Source organism: Heptranchias perlo, chromosome 42 (assembly GCF_035084215.1).
Source record: "Heptranchias perlo isolate sHepPer1 chromosome 42, sHepPer1.hap1, whole genome shotgun sequence".
In the NCBI taxonomy this organism is placed as follows: Eukaryota; Metazoa; Chordata; class Chondrichthyes; order Hexanchiformes; family Hexanchidae; genus Heptranchias; species Heptranchias perlo.
In genome coordinates, this window is record NC_090366.1 from 11,422,718 (window position 1) to 11,444,535 (window position 21,818).

At 48.8% G+C, this 21,818-nt stretch overlaps 1 long non-coding RNA gene across 1 annotated transcript in view; it reads right to left on the reverse strand.

The window, feature by feature from the left end:
• The window catches only part of LOC137306196 (uncharacterized), a 109,546-nt gene that overhangs the window by 66,326 nt on the left and 21,402 nt on the right, over positions 1-21,818 (reverse strand). The window contains exon 2 of the long non-coding RNA XR_010958837.1: positions 2,027-2,182. This is a non-coding gene — a long non-coding RNA (uncharacterized lncRNA). The remainder of the gene's footprint in view (positions 1-2,026; positions 2,183-21,818) is intronic.

A 21,818-nucleotide genomic window follows, 5' to 3' on the forward strand; every position in this document is an offset into this window, starting at 1 on the left:
CAAAATGGTCATTGTAGGGACAGTAAAGCGGATGGCCAGATATCCCCGGATTGACTATTTCCTGCAGCGTTCCTTTTTTTCCACCCTCACCTGGGATGTTGCCTAATTCTGGAGCCAATTTTTGTTTCCAGCCCACATCTTGGAGAATCCATGTACAACATTCATCTCATTCCTTTTGACTGCACACTCTGACCTCCTCAAAAAGTCAATTAATTAGTCAAACATGACCTGCCCTTTACAAATTCCACCCTCACTATCCCTGATTAGCCCCAGGCATTTTCACCCATTTCAATCCATATCATGGATTCCAGTAGTTTACCCACAACCAAGGTAAAACTAATCGACCAGTAATTTCCCAGGTTATCCTTTTACCACTTCTTGAATAGTGAACAATATTTATCCAGCCCTTTGGAACAAATCCATTGCCAAAGATTTTTGTAAAACTGAATGGTTAGGACCTCCACTATGTCTCTTGTACTCTGGGTTGTGTACTATCTGGGTCTGATCACTTCACTACTTGTAATCCCATTAATTATCATCTTTTTGAATACTTACCTCCTGTCATGGCTCTTCACATCCTCCTCAGGTAGCCCACAGTCCCACCGTAAACCATTCCATCACTTTCAAACACATGACGCTCCCCTTCATCTCCAACTGGCCCTTTCCCTTCTTTGACTAACCTTTCACTGACGTGCTTACACAAGCCTTTGCTATTTCATTTTATGTTGACCACCAGTCTTCTTTCATGCTCCCCTTTAACCTTCTTAATCTCTTCCTCATACCTTTTATCATTGTGTTTCCTCCTGCATTATCCTTACCCTGGCACTTGGGAGGCAACAGAACATTCAGGGCTCCTGGTCACAGTTACAGAAAAGGTTATCGATCCCTCGAATTATAATTTATAGGGAATTCTATCCCTTGCCTTTTATCAGCGCTCTCTCTACAACCCCTGGGCAAACACTCGCTCTGGGGTGTTGTTTGTGATTTCCCTCCTAAATCACTGTTATCATCCGTATTATCGATATCCGACACTGTAAATGAAACAATGTCAGACCCCACAGGTGTTTCCTGCACTTCCAGAGCCCTCCTTCCCTCCTGCCAAATAATCTCCTGCCTCCATTCTCCTGCCTCTCTATTCATCCCAGACTCTTGCTGCTGTCTGTGGAATGTGGAACTCACTACAAGGAGCAGTTGAGGCGAATAGCATAGATGCATTTAAGGGGAAATTAGATAAACACGAGGGAGAAAGGAATAGAAGGATATGTGGAGAAGGTTAGATGAGGAACGGTGGGAGGAGGCTCGTGTGGAGCATAAACACCAGTATAGACCAGTTGGGCCGAATGGCCTGTTTGTGCTATAAACCCGATGTAATTCTTTGTTCCGTAAGTGGAAAAAAAAATTCTAACTTGCCTGCTAATGGAGTCCTCAGATTATGCCCCCTGGCTTCAATCGGCCAACACAGTGGAAACATCCTTTCACTACTTACCCGCTCAAAACGTTTCATCATTTTGAAAATCTCCATTAGTTCGATCATATTGTTTGTTCCAGTGAAATAAGCTCCAATTTTTCCAACCTTTTCTGCAAAACTATAACCTCTCACTCCCTGTCCCCACAATCCTGGTATCATCCCAGTGAAACTTCACTCTACCCTTCCCATGGCTCGATTATCCTTACTGTACTGGGTCAGATCAGCAACACAGCTACAATTGCAGTAGTGAGAGGGGACTCAATGGTTAGAGAGGCTGGCACCATCTTTTGCAGTTCAGACCGATAGTCCCAGATATATTTAGCCTATAGGGGACTCCAGTCCCGCATCAATCTGAGTGAGTCGTAACTGCCCTCAAGTGGCCCAGCGAGCAACTCTGTTGCATAAAATCGCTAGGAAAGCAGAACCCGGCCCAGAGTCCCCGACACCAGGGTGGGACTCCCCGGGCCCAGAGCCCCCGACACCAGGATCGGACCCCGGGCCCAGAGCCCCAACACCAGGGTGGGACCCCGGGCCCTGACCCTCCTCACTCTCTCCTACCTTGACACCGATGCTTCTCCTTATTCTTGCTGTTGTTCTCTGAGCTTCCCGCCCCAGAGCCCAAGTTTTCTGGTGGAGAATCCCCGGCGTTGCTCATCACTGACCGGGTCCCACCGTCCATCTGCACATCTGCACAAACATCAGTCTCCTGTCCTCCTATTGGAGAAACCACACATCAATTAGAAGCCTGTTGTCCAATGTTACCCCTGGGTAAACACTTGCTCTGTCCTGTTGTTCATGATTTCCCTCTCAAGTCATTGTTATCATCTATTATATCCGACACTATATATCAAAAGTGTCAGACCCCACAGGAGTTTCCTGCACTTCCAGTGTCCTCCTTTCCTCCCGGGAAATCATAGAATCTTTACAGCACAGGCCATTCAGCCCATCAAGTCCATGCCAGCTCTTGGTTAGTCCCATTCCCCCGCCCTTTCCCCTTAGCCCTGCAATTTTTTTCCCTTCAAATGCTTATCCAATCCCCTTTTGAAGGCCACAACTGAATCTGCCTCCACCACCCCCTCAGGCAGTGCATTCCAGATCATAACCACTCACTGCGCAGAAAAGCTTTTCCCCACGTCGCCTTTGGTTCTTTTACCAATCAGCTTAAATCTGTGTCCTCTGGTTCTTGGCCCTTCCGCCAATGGGAACAGTTTCTCTCTATCTACTCTGTCTGGACCCCTCATGATTTTGAATACCTCGATCAAATCTCCTCTCAACTGTCTCTGCTCTAAGGAGAACCCCAGCTTCTCCAGTCTTTTTTTTTATTCGTTCACGGGATGTGGGCGTCGCTGGCGAGGCCGGCATTTATTGCCCATCCCTAATTGCCCTCGAGAAGGTGGTGGTGAGCCGCCTTCTTGAACCGCTGCAGTCCGTGTGGTGACGGTTCTCCCACAGTGCTGTAAGGAAGGGAGTTCCAGGATTTTGACCCAGCGACAATGAAGGAACGGCGATATATTTCCAAGTCGGGATGGTGTGTGACTTGGAGGGGAACGTGCAGGTGGTGTTGTTCCCATGTGCCTGCTGCTCTTGTCCTTCTAGGTGGTCGAGGTCGCGGGTTTGGGAGGTGCTGTTGAAGAAGCCTTCGCGAGTTGCTGCAGTGCATCCTGTGGATGGTACACACTGCAGCCACAGTGCGCCGGTGGTGAAGGGAGTGAATGTTTAGTGTGGTGGATGGGGTGCCAATCAAGCGGGCTGCTTTATCTTGGATGGTGTCGAGCTTCTTGAGTGTTGTTGGAGCTGCACTCATCCAAGCAAGTGGAGAGTATTCCATCACACTCCTGACTTGTGCCTTGTAGATGGTGGAAAGGCTTTGGGGAGTCAGGAGGTGAGTCACTCGCCGCAGAAAACCCAGCCTCTGACCTGCTCTCGTAGCCACAGTATTTATATGGCTGGTCCAGTTAAGTTTCTGGTCAATGGTGACCCCCAGGATGTTGATGGTGGGGGATTCGGTGATGGTAATGCCGTTGAATGTCAGGGGGAGGTGGTTAGACTCTCTCTTGTAGGAGATGGTCATTGCCTGGCACTTATCTGGCGCGAATGTTACTTGCCACTTATGAGCCCAAGCCTGGATGTTGTCCAGGTCTTGCTGCATGTGGGCTCGGACTGCTTCATTATTTGAGGGGTTGCGAATGGAACTGAACACTGTGCAATCATCAGCGAACATCCCCATTTCTGACCTTATGATGGAGGGAAGGTCATTGATGAAGCAGCTGAAGATGGTTGGGCCGAGGACACTGCCCTGAGGAACTCCTGCAGCAATGTCCTGGGGCTGAGATGATTGGCCTCCAACAACCACTACCATCTTCCTTTGTGCTAGGTATGACTCCAGCCACTGGAGAGTTTTCCCCCTGATTCCCATTGACTTCAATTTTACTAGGGCTCCTTGGTGCCACACTCGGTCAAATGCTGCCTTGATGTCAAGGGCAGTCACTCTCACCTCACCTCTGGAATTCAGCTCTTTTGTCCATGTTTGGACCAACGCGGTAATGAGGTCTGGAGCCGAGTGGTCCTGGCGGAACCCAAACTGAGCATCGGTGAGCAGGTTATTGGTGAGTGAGTGCCGCTTGATAGCACTGTCGATGACACCTTCCATCACTTTGCTGATGATTGAGAGTAGACTGATGGGGCGGTAATTGGCCAGATTGGATTTGTCCTGCTTTTTGTGGACAGGACATACCCGGGCAATTTTCCACATTGTCGGGTAGATGCCAGTGTTGTAGCTGTACTGGAACAGCTTGGCTCGAGGCGCAGCTAGTTCTGGAGCACAAGTCTTCAGCACTACAGCTGGGATGTTGTCGGGGCCCATAGCCTTTGCTGTATCCAGTGCATTCAGCCGTTTCTTGATATCACGTGGAGTGAATCGAATTGGCCGAAGACTGGCTTCTGTGATGGTGGGGATATCGGGAGGAGGCCGAGATGGATCATCCACTCGGCACTTCTGGCTGAAGATGGTTGCAAACGCTTCAGCCTTGTCTTTTGCACTCACGTGCTGGACTCCGCCATCATTGAGGATGTTTGCAGAGCCTCCTCCTCCCGTTAGTTGTTTAATTGTCCACCACCATTCACGACTGGATGTGGCAGGACTGCAGAGCTTTGATCTGATCCGTTGGTTGTGGAATCGCTTAGCTCTGTCTATAGCATGTTGCTTCCGCTGTTTAGCATGCATGTAGTCCTGAGTTGTAGCTTCACCAGGTTGGCACCTCATTTTCAGGTACGCCTGGTGCTGCTCCTGGCATGCTCTTCTACACTCCTCATTGAACCAGGGTTGATCCCCTGGCTTGTTGGTAATGGTAGAGTGAAGAATATGCCAGGCCATGAGGTTACAGATTGTGCTGGAATACAATTCTGCTGCTGGATGCCCAGTTTTGAGCTGCTAGATCTGTTCTGAATCTATCCCATTTAGCACGGTGGTAGTGCCACACAACACGTTGGATGGTGTCCTCAGTGCGAAGACGGGACTTCATCTCCACAAGGACTGTGCGGTGGTCACTCCTACCAATACTGTCATGGACAGATGCATTTGCGACAGGTAGATTGGTAAGGACGGGGTCAAGTAAGTTTTTCCCTTGTGTTGGTTCGCTCACCACCTGCCGCAGGCCCAGTCTGGCAGCTATGTCCTTCAGTACTCGGCCAGCTAGGTCAGTAGTGGTGCTACCGAGCCACTCTTGGTGAAGTCCCCCACCCAGAGTACATTTTGTGCCCTTGCTACCTTCAGTGCTTCCTCCAAGTGGTGCTCAACATGGAGGAGGACTGATTCATCAGCTGAGGGAGGTTTCCTTGCCCATGTTTGACCTGATGCCATGAGATTTCATGGGGTCCAGAGTCAATGTTGAGGACTCCCAGGGCTTCTCCCTCCTGACTGTATATCACTGTACCACCACCTCTGGTGGGTCAAGACATACCCAGGGATGGTGATGGAAGAGTCTGGGACGTTGACTGAAAGGTATGATTCTGTGAGTGTGGCGATGTCAGGCTGTTGCTTGACTCGTCTGTGGGACAGCTCTCCCAATTTTGGCACAAGTCCCCAAATGTTAGTAAGGAGGACCTTGCAGGGTCAACTGGGCTTGGTGTTTTGCCGTTGTCGTGTCCGGTGCCTTGTGGTCCATCCGGTTTTATTCTTATTATGACTTTTCGTAGCGAGATTTTACAACTGAGTGGCTTGCTAGGCCATTTCAGAGGGCAATTAAGAATCAACCACATTGCTGTGGGTCTGGAGTCACATGTCGGCCAGACCGGGTCAGGATGGCAGGTTTCCTTCCCTAAAGGACATTAGTGAACCAGATGGGTTTTTACAACAATCCGGTAGTTTCACGGCCATCATTACTGATACTAGTATTTTAATTCCAGATTTTTTTATTTAATTAATTAATTGAATTTAAATTCACCAGCTGCCGTGGCAGGATTTGAACTCATAACTCTGGATTTTAGTCCAGGCCTCTGGATTACTAGTCCAGTAACATAACCACTATGCTACCGTACCCCCTACCCATGTAACTGAAGTCCTTCATCCCTGGAACCATTCCAGTAAATCTTTTCTGCACCCTCTCTGAGGCTTTCACATCCTTCCAAAAGTGTGCTGCCAAGAATTGGACACAATACTCCAGTTGTGGCCAAACCAGTGTTTTATAAAGGTTCGTCATAGCTTCCTTGCTTTTGTACTCTATGCCTCTATTTGTAAAGGCTCAGTATCCCATGCTTTTCTAACCACTTTCTGAACCTGTCCTGCCACCTTCAAAGATCTAAGCACATATACTCTCGGTCTCTCTGTTCCTGCACCCCCTTTAAAATTGCACCATTTAGTTTATATCGCCTCTCCTCGCTCTTCCTGCCAAAATGTATCACTTCACGCTTCTCTGCGTTAAATTTCATCTGCCATGTGTCCGCCCACGTCCTCACTGATTGCAAGTTTTCAAGTTTTGTGTCATCTGCAAAGTTTGAAATTGTGCCCTGTACACCTGTCAATATATATCAAAAAAGCAGTGGTTCCCGTGCCGACCCCTGGGGAACACCACTGTACACTTCCCTCCAGTCCGAATAACAACCATTCACCACTACACTCTGTTTCCTGTCACTTAGCCAATTTCATATCCATGCTGCCACTGCCCCTTTTATTCCATGGGCTTCAATTTTGCTGACAAGCCTATTATGTGACACTTTATCAAACACCTGCCTCCCTTCTTCTGCCTCTCTGTTCATCCCAGGTTCTTGCTGCTGTCTGCAGATGTGTTTTTTTGACCCGAGGTAGGAGGCCCTACTCTAGGTATCAGTTGGGGACTCACCCAAAGGTTTTGCTGATAGAGCTACAGTGTTCCCAGTAGTTGCTCCACCTGCTCACCAAAGAGGCCCTTCACCAAGCTGCAACGGTAGCAGGCAGGATGTGGTAAGAGGTGGCCGAGTTAAGGAAAGGCAACTTGGCAGACAAAAGATGGTGGTACCACATACAGGAAACCGTAAAAGGAGGGGGGAACAACAGCAAACAGCTGCAAATACTGGCAGATGGAAAGGAGCAGCAGCAAGAGCTTGGGAGGCTTATGCTTGGGTTACGTGTGGCAACTGAATGACTGGGTGTACAGTTCTGTGATGTAAGGAAGGATATACTTGCTTTAGAGGCAGTGCAGTGAAGGTTCACTAGAATAATTCCTGGGATGAGAGGTTGTCCTTTGAAGAGAGGTTGAGTAGAATGGGCCTATACTATCTGGAGTTTAGAAGAATGAGAGGTGATCATTGAAACATATAAGATTGTGAGAGGGCTTGACAGGGTAGTTGTTGAGAGACTGTTTCCCCTGACTGGAGAGTCCAGAACTGGGGGGTATAATCTCAGGATAAGGGATCGGCCATTTAAGACTGAGATGAGGAGGAATTTCTTCACTCAGAGGGTTATGAATCTTTGGAATTCTCTACCCCAGAGGGCTGTCGATGCTGAGTCGTTGAGTATTTTCAAGGCCGAGATCAATAGATTTTTGGACTCTCGAGGAATCAAGAGATATGGGGATCGGGCGGGAAAGTGGAGTTGAGGTCGAAGATCAGTCATGACCTGATTGAATGGCGGAGCAAGCTCGAGGGGGCCGAATGGCCTACCCCTGCTCCTATTTCTTATGTTTTTATGTCCCTCACCACTTTAAGCTCCAGCTGCTGCATTAAACGTGCCCCTGCTATTGGTGTGAAAATATTATGTGGCTCCAGTCCCGCACCAACCTGACTGACCCTTAACTGCCCTCCAGCGGCTCAGTGAGCAACTCTGCTGCATCAACGCGCTAGAAAAGGCCCAGTCCAAAACCCCGACCCCAGGGCCCAGCTCTCCCCGCTCTCACTTCCCTGAGGAACCCGACCGTCCCCCCATCGCCTCCATCAGGCTCCTTCGCACCAACCGTCCGCAGAACAACTGCCGAGGGCAGAGGCTCACACGTGACACGCGGCTTCCTATCCTGCTACTGGACAAGCCACGCGTCAATCAGAAGCCCGTTGGCCAATGAACGCGCTGCGAACAGCGGAGGGGGCGGGAGGAGGAAACACCAAACCCCGCCTTCGGTCGGTGGTGATTGGTGGCACATTCAAAGCTTTAATTGGCCCAGTAGCTCGTCTGTCATGTCAGTGAGGGCGGGGCCTGGAATGGGCCCAGTTGGAGTCTGGAGGCCGCCTGGTGCTGGGTCCAATTTCACACTTCATGTCCCCCAGGAGACCAGCGGGTCGGAACCCAGTTTGGCTCAGATCCGCCTCTCAGTGTCTGATACTTTACCTTCCCTCTTTATTTTTGTTTGAAAATAAATACCCCCTGAGATTAAAATTTCACTGTACAATCATGGAATCTTACAGCACAGGAGACCATTCGGCCCATCGTGCCTGTGCCGGCTCTGTGAAAGAGCTATCCAATAGGTCCCACTGCCCCCTGCCCTTTCCCCATAGCCCTTCAAATTTTTCCCCTTCAAGTATTTATCCAATTCCCTTTTGAAAGTTATTATTGAATCTACTTCCACTGCTCTTTCAGGCAGCGCATTCCAGACCATAACAACTCGCTGCGTAAAAAAAAAAACACCTCATCTCCCCCTCTGGTTCTGAAATAAATTGAAAAAACAAGTCACTTTCATGGGAGGAGGTTACTAAACTGTCTGATCAATAACAAACTATTGCCCAGAATCTACAGCACAGAAAGAACTTGCATTTTTATAGTTCCTTTCACGTCCTCAGGATGTCCAAGCACTTTACAGCCAATGAAGTACTTTTGAAGTGTGGGCACTGTTGTAATGTTGAGAAACAGGCCATTCGGCCCAACTGTTCTATGCCGGTGTTGATACTCCACACAAACCTTCTCCCACTCTAATTTCCGGTTCCTACCCTGCCCCCTCCATTTCCCTCTATTCTCTTCTCCGTCATGTATGGATCAAACCTCCTCTTAAATGCATCAGTGCTCTCTGTTGTGGCAGCTAGTTCCACACTCTCACCACTTTCTGTAAAGAAATTCCTCCTACGTTATTTATTTGATCTGTCAGTGGCCATCTAATATTTATGTCTCCTTGTTCTGGACTCAGTCACAAATGGAAACATCTTAATGTGCAACCTTAATTCAGTGCAACCTGACATGATGTACATTATGTATTATTCAAACATAGCATACACACTCACCACATACATCAATTAACAGAATATTCAAAACAAAATCATAAAATACCAAAGACCTTAAGTAGTCAAAGCTTGGTACAACTGATACAATCAATGAAAAAAAATGTATATTCATTCTTGGGGTATGGGACCACTGGCAAGGCCACCATTTATTGCTCGAGCAGGTGGTGGTGAGCCTTCTTCTTGAACCGCTGCAGTCCGTGTGGTGAAGATGCTCCCAGAGCCGTTGGGTGATGAGTTCCAGGATTTTGAGCCAGTGACGGTGAAGTAACGGCTGATATATGTTCCAGTCAGGATGGTGTGTGACTTGGAAGGGGACCTGGAAGTGATGGTGTTCCCATGCACCTGCTGCCCTTGTTTGTCCTTCTAGGTGGTGGAGGTCGCGAGTTTGGGAGGTGCGATCGAAGAAGCCTTGGTGAGTTGAGGCTTCCCATGTTTTAGCAGTCACCTGCACACTTACCCCTTTTTGGTGCCTCTTCAGCAGGCCCTAGTTGTTTTGGAGTTCAGAAGACAGCATTTATGGTCCCCAATTACAGGCTTGGCTACGTAAGAACATAAGAAATAGGAGCAGCAGTAGGCCATAAGGCCCCTTGAGCCTGCTCCGCCATTCGATAAGATCATGGCTGATCATCTACTTCAACTCAACTTTCCCGTCCAATCCCCATATCCTTTGATTCCCCTAGAGTCCAAAGATCCCCCTTGGCTCTATCGGAAGAGGAGCAGGGGAGTTTTCCCCGGTGTCCTGGGGCCTATCAACCAACATCACTAAAAAAAAGATTATAGAATGATACAGCACAGGAGGAGGCCATTCGGCCCATCATGCCTCTGTCGGCTCTTTGAAAGAGCTATCCAATTAGTTCCACTCCCCTGCTCTTTCCCCGTAGCCCTGTATATTTTTCCCCAGTCATGACTCTCATTGCAATTTGTGGGATCTTCCTGTGTGCCAATTTGCTGCCGGGTTGGCTGCACTGCAACAGTGGACAACCATTGGATGTGAAAGGAAGTGAGGTCCCGTCCTTCGTAAACTGATGGACAGCCAAATAGGCCAATCAAAGCCTCCCGTTGGGTATAGTGCTCGCTCAAGCTTGTCTGTGCCTCCAGCAGCTCAACTGGACTCGCTGGGCAGCCCTGAATGAGAGGTGAATCCTCCAATAGCAAGATACCGGCGGAGAGGGTGGGCGGGTGAATGCGTTTCCAGGTTTGGCGACCATGAGCCGGGACTGGGGCGCAGCCTGAGCCCGGTCTGGCCCTGGATCCGTGTCTGGCCCTGCGTGCGGGTCTGTCTGGGCCTGCGTCGGCGTCTGGGCCTGGGCCTGCGTCGGCGTCTGTGTGCGGGCCTGGGCCTGCGTCGGCGTCTGTGTGCGGGCCTGGGCCTGCGTCGGCGTCTGTGTGCGGGCCTGGGCCTGCGTCGGCGTCTGTGTGCGGGCCTGGGCCTGCGTCGGCGTCTGTGTGCGGGCCTGGGCCTGCGTCGGCGTCTGTGTGCGGGCCTGGGCCTGGGCCTGGATCGCGCAGCACCTGCCTACCTTGGGGGGGGGGGCGCGTCTTACCAGGCCTCTAATGCAATGGTAGGAAATGGGGGAAGGAGGAGAAGGGGAAAGGAGGAGAAGGAGGATGGAGAAGAAGGGGAAGGAGGAAGGAGGAGAAGTCGGGGAAGGAGGAGAAGTGGGGGAAGGAGAAGGGGAGGGGGAAGGAGAAGGGGAGGGGGAAGGAGAAGGGGAGGGGGAAGGAGGAGAAGGAGCGGAAGGAGAAGGGGGAAGGAGGACACGAGGAAAGGAGGAGAAGGGGAAAGGAGGGGAAAGAGGAGAAGGGGGAAGAAGGGGAAGGGGGAAGACGGACAAGGAGGAAAGAAGGGGAAAGGAGGGGAAGGAGAAGGGGAGGGGGAAGGAGGAGTAGGAAGGGAAGGAGGAGAAGGGGAGGGGGAAGGAGGGGGAAATACTGGATGTTTCTAGCTCAGCTGTTAATTGTCCTTCCGGCATCCTGATTTCATGTTGCTTACTGGAGTCATGACACTCTGTGCTGTACTAGTACTGTAATGAGTGAAATACTCTAAGAAACATCCAATATTTCAGCTGAAATGTCCTCTGCATTCCAGCCAGAATTAAGTACATGCGGTGCAACATTGCTACCTACAGGTGCAGTATGTATGTCACACAAGGATCACATGACAGTACTCTTGGAGTTAATAGGTTTGAACCTGATGTTGCTTCAAAATTGTCCATTCAGTTGTGTAAATACAACTGAGTTTTGGAGTAAGTTGAAGATTCAAGTCAGCGAAGTGCCTGTTGAGGTGTGAGCTCGTATTCCCCGATGGGTCTCCTACTTGTGAGTGTACAGACGTATTGCTTGCATGTACTACTCAGTGCGCTGTCTTGAAATTAATAAACATCAGTCAGATGTATCACTGAGTCATGGATTCTCTGATCTGTTAAATAAAGGATAGGACAGAGGAGCTGGATTACCAGTCCTGATCCGACATCAAATCCAACATAGGCCTATTCGTTGGGGTCCAGGCCAGGGAAACATCCTGAACCCCCAAAGACAAGTGAGTTTTTAAAAAATGTTACTGATTGTCATGACCAGGGCCCTGGGTAGCCTGCACCCGCAGTGGTGGGCAGGTGTCAGGAATGTGCCCATAGCGATCCTTGCATCCGCCTGCCCAATGCAATTGAGGTGCCCTCCCACTGACCCCACAGATCCCAGCAGGGTTTTCCCTGCAGGGCACCGGCGGAGGCAATCCCAGCACAACCAGCAGGTTCACAGGGAATTTTGACACCGAGCATTCTGGCAACTACTATTAACTGTGGTCCTTAACGTTCATTCTGCTGGGAACTGTGGAGGAGCGGAGAGATTTAGGGGTCCACATACAGAAATCACTAAAAACTAGTGGACAGGTACAAAAAAACTATTTAAAAGGCTAATGGAATGTTAACCTTCATCTCAAGGGGGCTGGAATAAAAAGGGGTGGAAGTTATGCGACAGTTGTACAGGCTCTGGTTAGACCACATCCAGGGTATTACATTCAGTTCTGAGCACCACACCTCAGGAAGGATATATTGGTCTTGGAGGGGGTGCAGCGCAGATTCACCAGAATGATACCGGGACTAAAAGGGTTAAATTATGAGGACAGGTTGCACAGACTAGGCTTGTATTCCCTTGAGTATAGAAGATTAAGAGGTGTTTAAGATGGTCAAAGGATGTGATAGGGTAGATAGAGAGAAACTATGAGGGGGAGTCCAGAACAAGGGGGCATAACCTTAAAATTAGAGCTAGGCCGTTCAGGGGTGATGTCAGGAAGCACTTCTTCACACAAAGGGGAGTGGAAATCTGGAACTCTCTCCCCCAAAAAGCTGCTGAGGCTGGGATTCAACTGAAAATTTCAAAACTGAGATTGATAGATTTTGTTGGGTAAGTGTATTAAGGGTTATGGAACCAAGGCGGATAGTCGGAGTTAAGATACATATCGGCCATGATCTAATTGAATGGCGGAACAGTCTCGAAGGGCTGAACGGCCTCCTCCTGTTCCTATGTTGGCTCAGACTGACTAATAGTATCTGCAGTGATCCTTCTCATGCCATACAGCCTTTGGCACAGACCACATTTCAGCCCATGTTTGGGAGGGAATCCGAACTACTTGGGAGGCCCCTGCATCCATGGAAAGACACGGGAATTCCATTTGGGATCTGCGGAAGTGGGAAGTCTTAAGAACATCAACTGATGAAGAAGAACTAAAGGTGGAGCTCACGAGAGAGACATGAAGAAACTGTGCTGTCCAAAAATTGAGAGTGGGGTTGAGGTCGAGAGGGAGAAGGGAATGGGGAGAGTGGGGGTTGAGATCGAGAGGGAGAAGGGAATGGGGAGAGTGGGGGTTGAGATCGAGAGGGAGAAGGGAATGGGGGCGAGTGGGGGTTGAGGTAGAGAGGGAGAAGGGAATGGGGAGAGTGGGGGTTGAGATCGAGAGGGAGAAGGGAATGGGGGCGAGTGGGGGTTGAGGTAGAGAGGGAGAAGGGAGTGGGAAGAGAGGGGGTTGAGGTAGAGAGGGAGAAGGGAATGGGGGAGAGTGGGGGTTGAGGTACAAAGGGAGAAGGGAATGGGGAGAGTGGGGGTTGAGATCGAGAGGGAGAAGGGAATGGGGAGAGTGGGGGTTGAGGTAGAGAGGGAGAAGGGAATGGGGGCGAGTAGGGGTTGAGATCGAGAGGGAGAAGGGAATGGGGAGAGTGGGGGTTGAGGTAGAGAGGGAGAAGGGAATGGGGGAGAGTGGGGGTTGAGATCGAGAGGGAGAAGGGAATGGGGAGAGTGGGGGTTGAGGTAGAGAGGGAGAAGGGAATGGGGGAGAGTGGGGGTTGCGGTCGAGAGGGAGAAGGGAATGGGAGAGTGGGGGTTGAGGTAGAGAGGGAGAAGGGAATGGGGGAGAGTAGGGGTTGAGATCGAGAGGGAGAAGGGAATGGGGAGAGTGGGGGTTGAGGTAGAGAGGGAGAAGGGAATGGGGGAGAGTGGGGGTTGAGATCGAGAGGGAGAAGGGAATGGGGAGAGTGGGGGTTGAGATCAAGAGGGAGAAGGGAATGGGAGAGTGGGGGTTGAGGTAGAGAGGGAGAAGGGTATGGGGGCAAGTGGGGGTTGAGGTAGAGAGGGAGAAGGGAATGGGGAGAGTGGGGGTTGCGGTCGAGAGGTAGAAGGGAATGGGGGAGAGTGGGGGTTGAGATCGAGAGGGAGAAGGGAATGGGGGAGAGTGGGGGTTGAGATCGAGAGGGAGAAGGGAATGGGAGAGTGGGGGTTGAGGTAGAGAGGGAGAAGGGAATGGGGAGAGTGGGGGTTGAGGTCGAGAGGGAGAAGGGAATGGGGGAGAGTGGGGGTTGAGATCGAGAGGGAGAAGGGAATGGGAGAGTGGGGGTTGAGGTAGAGAGGGAGAAGGGAATGGGGGAGAGTGGGGGTTGAGATCGAGAGGGAGAAGGGAATGGGGAGAGTGGGGGTTGAGGTAGAGAGGGAGAAGGGAATGGGGCGAGTGGGTTTTAGGGTAAAGGGAGAAAGGAATGAGGGGAGAGTGGGAGACAGGAATAGGGGCAGGGTGGGAGACTGGAATGGGGGCAGGGTGGGAGACTGGAATGGGGGCAGGGTGGGAGACTGGAATGGGGGCAGGGTGGGAGACTGGAATGGGGGCAGGGTGGAGTTTGGGATAGAGACAGGAATGGGGGGAGGGTGGAGGTTGGGCTAGAGACAGGAATGTGGGATTTGGAGGAGAGAGGGAGACAGGAATGGGGGGAGAGTGGGGGTTGGAGGAGAGGGAGATGGGAACATGTGGAGAGTGGGGGGGACAGGAATGTGGGGGTTTGGGCAGAGAGGGAGCCCGCGGGATGGGTGTTAGGGGGAGAGAGGGAGACTGGGGCTTGCGGAGTGAGGATGGGGATATTGGCATTGGGAGTTCGGGGATAGAGACTGGAGGTTGGGGAGAGTGGGGAAATGAGATGTGTGTGGAGATCAGCATTTTCTGCAGAGCCGGGAGCAGAAGCAGTGTGGTGAGTGGGAGTGGTGTCGATAGGAGCATCCAATAAAGACTCCCAGTTCAGAACTGTCACCTTCACACAGAACTTGACAGGGAGTGAGATCGGGTCTGTTAAAAGTGGCATCGACTGGGGAGCCTGATCGCATCTTGTGCAGTGCGGGCAATTCTGTCTGTAGTTACAGGGTGAATATCAGCGGGTTATGGGATTACTACTCGTTACAGGTAGGCTAGCGGGTTTATTACTCCTATTACTTCCATCCCCTCCCACTGTTAACGGGTTGAGATGGCTTCCAATCCTTTTTCCAGCAGTCAAGCCAAGGTCGAGGGATTAGGAGGTCAACGTCCAGATCTGGCTGACTCGGCTCCCCAGAGGTAAAAATCTAGGCGAGGGGGTCTGGTGGCTGCCAGAGGCATCCAGCGGGGTTCAGGGGCAGAGCCCTGGGGGGTGAGTATCCCAGTCCCTCATGGATTTTCAGCCTTTTGCAGCCATTTCAGGGGCTTTCTCTCTCTCTCTCTCCTCTTTTTTTCCCTTGGCTTCGGGGTCTTTCTTTGTCTTTGTCTATCTGTGTGTCTCTCTCTCTCATCCCCAGTTCATCTCTCTCTCCCTCTCACTCATCCCCAGTTCATCTCTCTCATCCCCAGTTCGTCTCTTTCTCTCTCTCTCATCCCAGTTCATCTCTCTCACTCATCCCCAGTTCATCTCTCTCATCCCCAGTTCGTCTCTTTCTCTCTCTCTCATCCCAGTTCATCTCTCTCTCTCATCCCCAGTTCATCTCTCTCTCTCTCATCCCCAGTTCGTCTCTCTCTCTCTCTCATCCCCAGTTCGTCTCTCTCTCTCTCATCCCCAGTTCGTCTCTCTCTCTCTCTCTCATCCCCAGTTCGTCTCTCTCTCTCTCTCATCCCCAGTTCATCTCTCTCTCCCTCTCACTCATCCCCAGTTCATCTCTCTCATCCCCAGTTCGTCTCTTTCTCTCTCTCTCATCCCAGTTCATCTCTCTCTCTCATCCCCAGTTCATCTCTCTCTCTCTCATCCCCAGTTCGTCTCTCTCTCTCTCTCTCACCCCCAGTTCGTCTCTCTCTCTCTCTCTCTCTCATCCCCAGTTCGTCTCTCTCTCTCTCTCATCCCCAGTTCGTCTCTCTCTCTCTCTCTCTCTCTCTCATCCCCAGTTCGTCTCTCTCTCTCTCTCATCCCCAGTTCGTCTCTCTCTCTCTCTCATCCCCAGTTCATCTCTCTCTCTCTCTCTCTCTCTCATCCCCAGTTCGTCTCTCTCTCTCTCTCATCCCCAGTTCATCTCTCTCTCTCTCTCATCCCCAGTTCATCTCTCTCTCTCTCTCATCTCTTGTTTACAGTTTCCCCTGAGCCTCAGGGACTACCCTCTCCCTCCCTTATTCTTTTTACAAACAATTCCTCACCGTTTGACTCTCCCTTTTTTATATCTTATCCCAGTGGTTTCACTTCTAATTTTTTTGTATTGTGTGTTTATTTTAAAGAGAGAGATGACCATATGGCATAAAATTGTTTTTAAAAATCGCAACGTCTAATAAACAAATCCAGTCTGGGGCGGTTCTCATCCAGGTGAATCAGAATGAGCAGGTGTTCAAAATAATGAAGCGTTCTGATAGAGTAAACAAGGAGAAACTATTTCCACTGGCAGGAGGGTCGGTAACCAGAGGACACAGATTTAAGATAATTGGCAAAAGAACCAGAGGGGAGATGAGAAGTGTTTTAATGCAGCGATTTGTTACGATCTGGAATGCACTGCCTGAAATACTGACTTTCAAAAGGGAATTGGATAAATACTTGAAAAGGAAAAATTTGCAGGACTATGGGGAAAGGGCAGGGTAGTGGGACTAGTTGGATAGCTCTTTCAAAGAGCCGGCACAGGCATGATGGGCTGAATGGCCTCCTTCTGTGCTGTCTAATTCTATAACAAGATGTTGATTTTTACTGTAATGTGTCAATCCCAATGCGATAGATCCCCACAGCTGGGGTGGTTTTATAAGAGATGCCATGTTATTGTTTTCACTCAGAGTGTACAGCAACACGGCACAGACTTGGAATTCAATGAAGTGTAAAAATGGCCGTCTTTTGATGAGGCACTTTACAGCCTTCCGGCCTAAACATTGAGTTCAACAACTTTACATCAGAATCACTGTTCCTATTTTCTCGGATGTGGAGATGCCGGTGATGGGCTGGGGTGGACAAATGTAAGGAATCTTACAACACCAGGTTATAGTCCAACAGTTTTATTTGAAAATCACAAGCTTTCGGAGCTTACCTCCTTCGTCAGGTGAGTCAATAAAACTGTTGGACTATAACCTGGTGTTGTAAGATTCCTATTTTCTCGGGCAGCAGGCGCTGGTAATGGTTCTGCTGTCGCCATTTACACCTCCTCTGGACCCAGCTTTTGTTTCTTCACCCCCTTTTGCTTCGCACCATCATCCCTTTTCTTATATAATCACTCCTGCCCCCCACCCTATCACAGACCGTTCCCTTTTGTTCTCCCCCCACCCCTGCCCCTTTCCCCTGACTCTGTACTTGCTTATAAACTGTCAAATCTCCAATTTCTTCCAGTTCTGACGAAAGGTCATCGATGAAAGGAGAGGGATGATGCAGGGTGGGGAACGGCAACCATTTAGAGCCTTCCCACCATTGTATACCGAGGGGCTGCAATCAGGGAAAACCCCCTCCCCGGGCAGAATGTAAAATTCAAATTGCTGTAATGTACCTGTAATGAATCTGTAATCAATAATCTGTATTGAGTATAATGCAACGAGACACCCCAGTGTCATGAACTGTAATTATGTACAATGTGTTCATTGATCTGTACTTGATGTAACCTGCAAATTGTATAATCTGTATTGTGTACATTTGGAATGTGATATGACAACTGTATTGTATGTTTTGCGACAAATTTTATGAATAAAGTATATTTTTGAAAAAAAAAATGATGCAGGGATTGAAGGTAAGGAGGAGGTGTGTGAAATATTGCATGGAATAAACATAGTGAGAGAGGAAGTATTAAGGGGATTCGCATCTCTGAAAGTGGATAAATCACCAGGGCCGGATGAAATGTATCCCAGGCTGTTAAAAGAAGCAAGGGAGGAAATAGTGGAGGCTTTAACAAACATTTTCCAAACTTCACTGGATACAGGCGTAGTGCAGGAGGATTGGAGGACTGCTAATGTTGGGGCGTTGTTTAAAAAGGGAGCGAAGGGTAGACCGAGTAATTACAGGCCAGTCAGCCTAACCTCGGTGGTGGGCAAATTATTGGAACCAATTCTGAGGGACAAGATAAACTGTTCACTTAGAAAGGCACGGACTAATCAAGGACAGTCAGCATGGATTTGTTAAGGGGAGGTCGTGTCTGACTAACTTGATTGAATTTTTCGAGCAGGTAACAAGGAGGATCGATGAGGGTAGCGTAATTGATGTAGTCTACATGGATTTTAGCAAGACTTCTGACAAGGTCCCACGTGGCAGATTGGTCAGAAAAGTAAAGGCCCATGGGATCCAAGGGAATGTGGCAAATTGGATCCAAAATTGGCTCAGTGGCAGGAAGCAAAGGCAAATGGTCGACGGGTGTTTTTGTGATTGTAAGGCTGTTTCCAGTGGGGTGCCGCAGGGCTTGGTACTAGGTCCTTTACTTTTTGTGCTATACATTAACAATTTGGACTCAAACGTAGGGGGCATAATTAAGAAATTTGCAGATGACACAAAGATAGGCCGTGTGGTTGATAGTGAGGAGGAAAGCTGTAGACTGCAGGAAGATATCAATGAACTGGTCAGATGGGCAGAAAAGTGGCAAATGGAGTTCAATCCGGAGAAGTGTGAAGTGATGCATTTGGGGACAGCAAACAAGGCAAGGGAATACACAATAAATGGGAGGATACTGAGAGGTATAGAGGAAATGAGGGACCTTGGAGTGCATGTCCACAGATCCCCGAAGGTAGCAGAACAGGTAGATAAGGTGGTTAAGAAGGCATACGGGATACTTTCCTTTATTAGCCAAGGCATAGAATATAAAAGCAGGGGTCTTATGCTGGAACTGTATAAAACACGAGTTAGGCCACAGCTTGAGTACTGCGCACAGTTCTGGTCACCACATTACATGAAGGACGTAATTGCACTAGAGAGGGTGCAGAGGAGATTTACGAGGATGTTGCCAGGACTGGAGAATTTTAACTATGATGACAGATTGGATAGGCTGGGGTTGTTTTCCTTGGAACCTAGCAGGCTGAGGCATGATTTGATTGAGGTGCATAAAATTATGAGGGGCCTAGATAGAGTGGATAGGAAGGACCTATTTCCTTTAGCAGAGGGGTCAATAACCAGGAGGCATAGATTTAAAGTGATTGGTAGAAGGAATAGAGTGGAAATGAGGAGAATTTGTTTCACCCAGAGGGTGGTAGAGGCAGAAACCTTCAACTCATTTAAAAAATACCTGGATGTGCACCTGAAGAGCCATGACCTCCAGGGCTACGGACCAAATGCGGGAAAATGGGATTAGGCTGGGTGACTCGTTTCTCAGCCGACGCGGACACGATGGGCCAATTATTCATTCCTGTCTGGCGCAAAAATAAAACAGGAAAGGTGGCTCAACCATGGCTTACAAAAGAAATTAGGGATAGTATTAGATCCGAAGAGGAGTCATATAAAATTGCCAGAAAAAGCGGCAAGCCTGAGGATTGGGAGCAGTTCAGAATTCAGCAAAGGAGGACAAAGAGATTGATTAAGAGGGGAAAAATAGAGTATGAGAGTGAACTAGCAGGGAACATAAAAACTGACTGTAAAAACTTCTAGAAATATGTCAAGAGAAAAAGATTAGTGAAGACAAATGTAGGTCCCTTACAGTCAGAAATGGGGGAAATTATAATGGGGAACAAAGAAATGGCAGAACAATTAAACACATACTTTGGTTCTGCCTTCACAAAGGAGGACACAAATAACCTCCAAGAAATGTTAGGGAACGAAGGGTCTAGTGAGAGGGAGGAACTGAAGGAAATCAGTATTAGTAAAAAAAAGTGCTAGGGTAATTAATGGGGCTAAAGGCTGACAAATCCCCAGGGCCTGATAATCTACATCCCAGAGTACCAAAGGAAGTGGCCCTGGAAATACTGGATGCATTGGTGATCATCTTCCAAAATTCTTTCGATTCTGGAAGAGGCAGTGACTCGTGGGGTACTGCAGAGATCAGAGCTTGGGCCCCAGCTATTCACAATATATATCAATGATTTAGATGAGGGAACTAAATGTAATATTTCCAAATTTGCAGACGACACAAAGCTGGGGTGGAATGTGAGCTGTGAGGAGGATGCAAAGAGGCTCCAATGTGATTTAGACAAGTTGGGTGAGTGGGCAAGAACATGGCAGATGCAGTATAATGTGGATAAATGTGAGGTTATCCACTTTGGTTGTAAAAACAAAAAGGCAGATTATTATCTGAATGGTGATAGATTGGGAAAGGGGGAGGTGCAACGAGACCCTGGTGTCCTTATACACCAGTTGCTGAAAGCGAGCATTCAGGTGCAGTAAACAGTTAGGAAGGAGAATGGTATGTTGGCCTTCATTGCAAGAGGATTTGAGTACAGGAGCAGGGATGTCTTATTGCAGTTATACAGGGCCTTGGTGAGACCACATCTGGAGTATTGTGTGCAATTTTGGTCTCCTTATCAGTGGAAGGATGTCCTTGCCATGGAGGGAGTGCAACGAAGGTTTACCAGACTGATTCCTGGGATGGCAGGACTGACGTATGAGGAGAGATTGGATCGACTAGGTCTATATTCACTGGAGTTTAGAAGAATGAGAGGTGATCTCATCGAAACATATAAAATTCTAACAGGACTAGACAGGCTAGATGCAGGGAGGATGTTCTCGATGGCTGGGGAGTCCAGAACCAGGGGTCACAGTCTCAGGATACGGGGTATGCCATTTAGAACAGAGATGAGGAGAAATTTCTTCACTCAGAGGGTGGTGAACCTGTGGAATTCTCTACCACAGAAGGCAGTGGAGGCCAAGTCATTAGATGTATTTATGAAGGAGATAGATATATTTCTTAATGCTAAAGGGATCAAGGGATAAGGGGAAAAAGCAGGAACAGGGTACTGAGTTAGACGATCAGCCATGATCATTTTGAATGGCGGAGCAGGCCCGAAGGGCCGAATGGCCTACTCTTGCTCCTATTTTTCTATATTTTTTCTGTTTCCATGAATGGCCTCCTTCTGTGCCAGAAATTTTCGATGATTCTATGACCTGAAACGTTAACTGTTTCTCTCTCCCCACAGATGCTGTCTGACCTGCTGAGTGTTTCCAGTATTTTCGGTAATTAATACTCTTTATTGTGATGGAAACATTGATATAAACCATTACATTCAGTGCTCATGAGATTGGTATCGAATAAAACTCACAAGCAACGGATTCATAGGGTTCCATAAGCATATCGTCTACACTGCTCCGGGGCTTACAGAGTTAAATTATGAGCACAGGTTGCATAAACATGGCTTGTATTCCCTTGAGTACAGGATATTGAGGGATAGTCTGCTCGAGGTGTATAAAATGTTAAAAGGATTTGATAGGGTAGATAGAGAGAAGCTATTTCTTCTGGTGGGGGAGTCCAGAACGAGGGGGCATAACCTTAAAATTAGAGCTAGGCCGTTCAGGGGTGAAATCAAAAGTACTTTTTCACACAAAGAGTAATAATAAATCTGAAACATTCTCCTCCAAAAGGCTGTGGACGCAAGGGGTCAATTGGAGCTTCAAGACTGAGATCGATAGATTTTTGTTAGGTAAGGGTATCAAGGGATATGGAGTGAAGGTGGATAAATGGAGTTGAGGTGCAGATCAGCCATGATCTAACTGAATGACAGAGCAGGCTCGAGGGGCTGAATGGCCTCCTCCATTCCTAATGTTCCTAGATGGATATAGGCAGTCTTGGTAACAAACTGGATTGGCCATTTGTACAAAGCATCATCAACCCGAGCCTTTGCCAGTGCTGCTGTACAGCTGGGGGGCCAGGAGGTGTTTAACAGCACTCCAGCGTGCCTCTTCAAATTAACCTGCTTCATTGAGGAGAATGCATCCTTATCACTGCCCCATTGTCTTACAGTTCAGGTCAGGGATTTGTATTGAGAATCACATTAACAAAGCCACATCAACAGTTGGAGGTTTAAGGAGCTACC